The sequence below is a fragment of the Tigriopus californicus genome, chromosome 6 (assembly GCF_007210705.1).
Source record: "Tigriopus californicus strain San Diego chromosome 6, Tcal_SD_v2.1, whole genome shotgun sequence".
NCBI lineage: Eukaryota > Metazoa > Arthropoda > Copepoda > Harpacticoida > Harpacticidae > Tigriopus > Tigriopus californicus.
Window position 1 is genome coordinate 5,901,721 of NC_081445.1, and position 8,551 is coordinate 5,910,271.

The 8,551-nt window shown below is 40.2% G+C and overlaps 1 long non-coding RNA gene across 1 annotated transcript; it reads right to left on the minus strand.

Moving 5' to 3' along the window:
• Positions 1–5,651: 5,651 nt before the first annotated feature.
• LOC131882515 (uncharacterized) lies at positions 5,652–7,517 on the minus strand. The gene is made up of 3 exons (XR_009373492.1): positions 7,388–7,517; positions 6,087–6,154; positions 5,652–5,902 (listed from the first exon to the last, which is right to left on the minus strand). It is a non-coding gene; the product is annotated as an uncharacterized LOC131882515 (long non-coding RNA).
• Positions 7,518–8,551: the final 1,034 nt, after the last annotated feature.

Below are 8,551 nucleotides of genomic sequence, written 5' to 3' on the forward strand. Positions count from 1 at the left end.
AGCCAATGTGTGAACCAGAACCAGGTGTGCCAAAATGCCTTGAAAGCTCTCAAGGGATTGAAAGTGTGATGTCCACTTCTTTCGGATTTGTATTTTCCACCGTTTCTTCCCTCTAAGACGTTAACGTGCCCCCTCTTGCGGATTGTTGGCATGGCGTTGTTAAGGTTGCCAATCGATTTCCGGACTCAAAAAAGTCAGCAATCTCTAATTCGTTTCGCCCTACAATTTAGGGACCCCTTAACCCGTCGTTCCATAGAGCGACGTTTGCGACCACTTTGCCGAAATCAAGGTTGGAGTAGTTACTCCCAGCTCTTACCCAGCACTGAGTGTTGCGTGGTTGAGACCATCATGGCGGGGGCACAATGATCAACATATTTGGTTCATCCACATTGGAGGCTGGATTTTCGAAGGGGAAGTGGGCGTGACCAAATTCCGCTTGGTGCAGCTAACTTTGGGCAGCCAAGCCAACTCCGAGAGACGTACGATCTTCCGCAGTCATCCGCCGCCTTGAACATCAGTACGCTTGCAACCAGACGTCCTTCAAGATAATTGCCCAGGAGGCCAATAAGCACATGGAAATTTCGGTGCCCCAAAGATGTGAGGTGTTTCATGAAATTATATGTTAGAGCGCGGGGAAACTTTTTATCAGGATGTCATTCATATTTCCCTTAGACCCTGTTATGTTTTTATCTTCGGCAACCGTCATCCTGTGAGGTTTCAGACAGGAGGGCAAGGTATGTACACCCTGTTTTCCATTGTCTTGGGCCGAGGAGACATGAACGTATGCTCAAACGGCTGTGCCCATAAATAATCACCCTCTGCAATGGCAGACATTCCTTTCATTACATATCTATTCATTTCAATTCCACTCAGAATACCCGTTAGGGCGTATATTAAGTATGGGAGAAATTATAGAGTTGAAGTTAATGGATGAGATTAAATCAGATATAAACGCAAAACTATCTTCCACTCGCTCATTTCTAACGGTTTTTCTCTTTAAACTGAGGAGGCTTCCAGAATATTTCTCCATATTTTTGTTCAGGTTCCCAGTATTTTTGATTAGGATCCCACAAATAGCCTTGCTTTCAATAAACATGGAAACTTTGTTAAAGGGCTTTCTGAAGGGGCCAAGACCTGTCTTGAGCTAGTTTTGGATGGGAAAACTCCGTCCTTCATTAATAAGCCTTTCATTACGGAAGCCTTAATAGCTTGGGTTAGTCGCACCCACCGCTGCTTGACTGTGGGATGAACTAATCAATTTAAGACAAAAGGGACACAGGCACTCTTGATTCTATAGAAATGCCCCTTGTAATCAAAGAAGTCAAAGAGAGCATAGTAGAGAATGCTCTCAAAATTTGCGATGTTCATAAACGACAGAGATGGAAAAAGGCAGGGAATGGGTGTAAATTGGCTCACCCAGTTAGGCCTTCTCAAGTTCAACCAGAAGGGACGTTCCAAACAAGGATGCAGCTATTTCCACCCGTTTATGTGCATGAGATCATTGAGGCACAAGGTATGCCTCAATTTCTAATGCACAAAGGCGCATCTCAAGGGCAATCAGAGAAAGAGACAGCATTTGTCTCAACCTCATTGTCAAGCCCCTCCACAGACTTACCCCACCCCTTTACCTTTACCTTTTCAAGTTTTCCATTCACGTTGACAATTGCAGTTTTTTGAAAATGTATGTTATTATTCAAGTTTAATTCTATTATGTGACAGAGTTCTAATTGGACCATTGGTAGAATTTCAAGGTTTACGTGCATGATGACATTTGTTCCCCTACTACGGCGTCTTCTCTATTTTCGAGGCGGCGCAACCCAAAATTTCGCATATTGTACTTTGAAAAATAATAATAAAAATAGTTAGAAAAAAAGATAGAAATATCATTGATAAATATATATAGATAGAAACATAGATCGATGAATATATAGATAAAAACATAGATAGATAAATGGATGGAGAGAAATATAGGTATAAGGAATATATTATGTATGATAGAAATAAGGATGTAAGGAAGAGATTATGGATGGATAGAAATATAGACGTAAGGAGTGCATTATGGAAAAATTGAATATAGATAAAAGGAAACAGAATATAGATACAATATGCGCATAAAAAAATAGATATATGGATCAATTGATGATAAGATAGGTATTTCCTATAGTTGATTTAGCAGGAGCTTTTTTGTTTAAATAGGAGGCCTTTCCTTTCACCGTTTGTTTTGACTGAAAATCGATAGTTATGTGATCATCCTTTTTCTTGTTCTTTTGATGCATTTTCTGAAGCAAAAACGATTTCAGTGTTTCTCCACATATTTTCAAAGTGTGCTCTTTGGTATTTGGTGAGGTCCGGCTCGATTCGAAACCTCGTTCCACCCTCTCATTAAATTCTTCAACTTCAGGGCTCCCACCCTTGTCGAGCACAGTGTCTCTTCCTCAGTGGTGGCCAAAGTAACCAAGATAGGTTATATGATGCCGTCCAGGATAAAGTGTGACCAAAGATGACAAGGATGGGTTCTTTTTCGACCTTAACCCATACGTGGATGCATTTTAAAGTTCACGAGGATTAATACAGGGTGCGTAATAAGTTTTGCAACCCGGAAATGTAGAATAGTTGAGGTTGGGAAGGAATTGTGCACTCTTTTCTGCGTCATTTGTCTGGAAGTAGTGCGGTCAAAAGTTCAAGAGGACGCACGAAGTTCAGTTCTTAGAGGGCGCTACCTTTCCGTCTTTTGAGAATCAATTGTTCTATGGATGGATGGATGGATGGATGGATGGATGGATTAGAAAGAACATGACTTCAATGCAAACGCATATTGCTTGATAGATGGTGAAGAAGATACTGGGCGAGTTTGGAGAATATACTGCAATACTGTTGACACTCTTAGCAGGAATAAAGAGGCTCATTAATCACAACAGAGTTGATCCCGCGACACATGGGAACAAGATACTTAACTAGTTGGCACTGCATCTTAGATTGCTCGGCTACTCACGCTCTTTCTCCTTCACTAGCCGGACCTCTCAATCTTTTGATTCCAATGTTTCCCCTTTCCCATTGAATGCCCCGATCTTGAGCGACGTGAAGATGTAACGGCGAGACCCTCCAAGTTCCAGATTGGTTAGCTGGGCAAAAAACGTTATTGTTGGAGAAGATGCCTTGTCTTGAGGATGAGCTCGTCCGACTCTTTGAGTGACCTCATCGTGACGATCTAGCCGTGACTGCCAATGACAGCCGTTGATGGTCTTGCTTTCTTGATCGCCTTGATTTCTTCAACTGCTTGCTGAACCTGGCCAGCGAGCCCAAAGTCTAATGACCTTCCGATACCTTGGACTCGAGGAGGACGTGAGTGCGGACCAAATCAGCGCAGCAAGTGGGCAACGAGGGTGGAGCTCTTGACGACTTGCCAGACAAAAGCATCGGGCATGTTCTTTCTCCCTATTTTGTGACATCCGTATATTCCGTTCTTTCCCTTGCACATTCTTTTATTCTCGAGAGTGGTTCCAAGTGGCCTGAATCATTGGATTGTTTTCATAGTTTTAACTCCCTTGATTTTCCATTTTCCTTATGAAGTGTATTGAAAAGCAAGCACCTGATATGGTTTAATAGAGCAAAAATGGAGACAAGCTGCTGCACATGAATAGTCTGAACTTGTCATTGAATTCTGTTAACCGGCTTGTTTGAGCAAATGGTATCCTTGATTTTGAACCAAGGTAGTATTATAGTGTTAGTAAACATAAAAAATAACATTCTTCAAAGATTGAAGACTTTATTGGCCAAGGTGCAAATTTGCTTCATGTTTGTCTCCGCTACAAACCCCAAATAACCCTGTCAGCTGCATTTTTACAACTGTTCCGTCACTTCACAATGCCAAGGGTTGTCAGTTAGTAATTCCGAGTGATTTTTTTTTCAATCAAGCCAATAGTATTGCTCTTCATTTTCTGACTGCCTGAAAAGCCTTGAGCGCATATCTTCAACACATGCACATGCTAGGCATTGCGTAAGGTGAAACCGATCAAGAACCATGGGACGTCGTCTACTAGTGATGGGGCAAGTTCTCTGATTTTCCAACCTTTTGCCAAACTCACAAAGTCTGGACTCGAGTACTTAGGTGGTCATTCCAGCAAATGAAACGATCTTCTTTTGGCTAAACAAACAATGCACAAGTCAATCATGTTTTAAAGATTGGCTTCGCTCACAATCCATTTTCCGAAGTAATCCAGTGGTGGAAAAAAATGAATAAATGGCGATTGCGAGTTCAGCTCGAGGTTTTTCTTAAAACACGCTCCACTCCAAACTCCAAACTCTCCATTTAAAGGATTAAGGACTTGAGTGCAATCACTACGATCTACAATTGTCACACGGCAAACGAACATTTGGGCTGATCTTTCCTTCTAAATATTTGCGACATTTGAAAAGGTCATTTCAATCAAACATAAAATACTGTCGTTTTGAATTATTGAGTACATTTTACTAATTATCTTGGTAAAAATCATTACTGCCTTCTTTTTGTCTGAACTATGAAGTCAGATGAAGAAGTTAAGAAATTGCCGCTTAAAAAAGTCTTGTTCCCGGTGTGTAGAAAGGTTGCGATAAAGGCTACTTCTAGTATATACGTATAATGAGCAATGCTTCGGATTTTTTTGGCCACTTTTGGATAGAGGCAGACAAAACTGAAACGCCCTTCCTGCTATTGGCCCGTGGCAGACGTAGATCCAAACAGAGCGTCGGATGAAAGATCATCTTTCAACTGAAATCCGGTGCAATTCAAAATAGACATTTCACGATCAAACAAAAGTGAAAAATGCATTCAAACTTTTAAAAATATTTGATATGTGTCCACACCGTTCATACTTGATTGTTTTGTTGGACCGCTAAAAAATGTCTCTGAATGGGCATTTGATTGCAAATTGGGACTGGGAGGTTCGCAACTTGGCCCTTTTGATGAAAGATAGTTAATGGGGGTGTAAACTTACACTTTTGGCCGTCTACCTTGTGATATTTCGCATATGTAGTAGTAGGGACATCCGGCTCCGAATCATCCATGCATAAACCAGGGCGCCGCCATAAAACCATCACAAAATTAGGGTCATTTGAGTTTGGTTCGTTTGGACAAAATTCTTTGAAGCCATTAGAAGTTGTCGTATTCAAATTCATTTTGAAGTAATCATCGAAGAAATAAGGTTAACATCCGATGATAGTATGCTACTGCTACCAGTTTTGAATGAAGATTCAAGCCCTGGAAAAAAGGGTTTTTTCCATGTTTATCACAAGCATAATTTTGTTCGTCTCTTTCATCGATAAAAGTTTTGAGACTAATTTTCGTTCTGTACGATATGTGATCATTGCTCACCTATACTAAATTTAGAGTTCGGGTCATCGTCAGCGATATAACCACTTGTGACCATTTGGTGAACAATTGATTTGGATAAATTTCATCTCACGCTCATTGTCTATTTGTATAAGGCCTCCGCCAGAATAGGATTCACATCTGTTTTTAGCATCAGCGAACAATGCCTCCTCTCTGCTGACGAAGTACTTGTGCCCGTCATAAGTGATCCAAGATTCATCATAGGTCAAAATCTGTTCAAAGGAAAATAGTTATCTCATAGAGCCATTGGATTCCACGTATAAATGATTGCTTTCTATCAAACCTCCAATGCAGAAACGTGGAATCGAAATGATGCCTTCTCCGCCGTTTGTAATGATCTGTGTCTCTCTAAGGTTCCATTTTGAGCTAAGCCAGCAATTATTGTTATCCAGGGAGACGTTGGAGCATATCTGGCTCCCAACAATCTCCACGATCTTGGCACTGCTTTTGACAATCACCACAAACTGTTGGCTGAGACTTTTTGGAGAAAATTTCCACCGTAATAAACATCGTACTCCACGCAACCACTTTCCCCTTTTAGCCGAAGAGAAACATTGCGATTCAATTTAATAAGAATTTAAACTTTGTCAAATTGACCTCCTCACGAAACTGAATTTTGAAGCTGAGTGCATTAAAATCCAAGAACTCGGTTCCAAGAAGGCCGTCTCCAGTAATTTTGAACGTATTTTCGGAACAAAAAGAACTTGACACTACTTACGATAGAATTCTTCCAAAGCATTTGAGTCCTCATCCAGTGAATCATCATGGTCAAGCAAACGTTGTTAACTAATCAGAAAAGTTCATTCGAAAGTTAGAAACATGGCGAATGTTTAACAAGTATTGCTTTGACGATTCAAAATTAGTTGATTTTTGTGTATTTTAGCCCTGAGTTTAAATGTAGTTTATATAGCCACTCTGGTTTATGGGTACGTGCAAAGCCAACTAAAGTATAGGGTGACATCATCAATGAAAGTGTTTTTCAAGCTAGCAATGCACCCTTAACATTCAATGCCTTGGTCATAGGCCGCGCGATCCTGGTAAAACCCTGGAATCCTGCACTCGTGCGTTTGCACGTGTCGACTCTGTTAGGCGACCACTTCAGCGCTCCTACACTGGCCCATGCTTGGTCTTGGAAGGACATGAGAACTTTTTGAATTCAATATCAATATTCTTGAAGAGTAGTAAGAGAGAGAGAGAGATTAGAAGGGAAGGAAATGAATCAACATCAATCAATTTCCTTCAAGCCCTCGAGAATCCAGGCTAGTTAAAACAATGAAGTCCACCTCTCTTCTTTCTCGGCTCCTTCCTTCATTGTTCAATTTGCTGCCCTCAAATATTCGTGGGCTTATATAGGCGTTGATCCAGTAGTAGGATTTAAGTCAGACTTGGACAAGTTTTTTGACTAAAATTCCTGATCAACCTTCTATTCAAGGACTAGCCAGATTCAGCCAACTCCAATTCGTTGGTCGATCAAATAATATGTATAAATAAAAGTCAAGTAAAATGAATAATCTTCTCGTCTCGAATTGCTGGGATTCCAATCCCGGTAGCGGTAAGGAAGTCCGCAAAGAAAATTGTGCTGGTTATGCTTTTGCGTACCTTTCTGGTGTTCAAACCTTTATGTAAATGGTTGGTCATGGCAAACTTTAGCCCCAAGTAGTGAGGCCATTAGATCGAAAAACTCAATTGCGGGCGAAAAAAAGTCTTGAATCTACCTTGGAGGCATTTATATACCAAATGCTCCATGCATATGAGTACTGGTTCTTTTATTCATGCTCTAAACGAAAATGTCATATGAAATGCCACCTTGTAAACACCTGGATACTGAATGTGATAAAATTTAAATTTTCCCTACACCTTTACTTCTTAGATCGTACTAATGTTAATAAAATTTCGGAAGAAATTAATGGTTATAAAAGTCGGCTTCTGTCTAGGCTCTGTTGATCATTGTCCGTTTGTCGGTTGTCGGTTATCAGTCAGCATGTAGGGTAATAGAAAGTATTGAGTAAATATACTTACAGAGATCGTCAAAACTGTCCTTTCTATGAGCAATAGACTCTCCGAAAACACGAAATGAAGACAAGATAACAATTCCTTCAAATATCATCTTTGCTGATTAAATTGGGAGCGTCAGGAGATTTGGTCATCGAATTCATTTGACAGAGAATGCCCCCGTTTTTGGAAGCAGTATCTAACTGTCAAATTGAGGATCAAATGTAAGAAGACACGATTCTACTGTGAGTTCTATTATCGATATAAGATAAAGCAAATGACGATATCGATCTTCAATAAGAAATGGTTCAAGTTACCTTGACTGGAGAGCTATTGAACCAAAACTTAAATTCCAGTAATACTTCTTATTGCATTTTGAGTTATAGCCCACCCAATGTGTCTCTTAAGCAACTTCGTAATGCGCCACACAATAATGTTAAGACGACAACGACAAAACCCTCAGCCGAGCAAGAAGCCCCTGTTTTTTCCCGATTTGCGGTTTTCAATGCTTTCGGCTGCTAAATTTTTGTTCCTACAATTGATAACTGGACTTTTGATCTAAAACATATTCGTGGGCCAATGGCTTGATATTATACGGTCCCTCCATTGAAGTCAACTTTCGTCAAATATTGTCAGCTATTTTTAGGCCATAATGGTGTTCAAATATCAATATACTGTAGTTTCACAAATAGTTTGAGCCAAGACAAGTCAAACATTGTCAAAAGTAGAGCAAAAATGAATTGGGAATCTGGTTTCTTGCAAATGTTTTGTTTTAGTCCATTGAGACCTATTCTTGATTTACATAGTGGAGTTTAGGAGTCTCGCAGTTTCCCTGAATCGTTTTAAAACGAGTTCAAAAATTAGGCCACTACGGAAACGGAACAAGTTTTGGCTATTGTGTTTATTCCCTTAAAGACAGGTTTTAGGACACATTTACGCATGGTTGTTTCAAAAACTCATTTGAGCATATTTGGGACAAGGCGTTGAGGCCACGTTTTGCTACAAACGTTAGAGTCATGCCGAGCGTTTGGATTAATTTCATTCTAAAGAGGAAAGTTGACGCCGATCCCTACATAGTAATGTTAACAACTTCAATGCAACGCTATTGATTGCGTGAAATCATCTTGCCAGGGAAACCATACTGCCTTGGAACAATTGATCACTGTGTTTGTCGACAAGAGCGGCTATGTA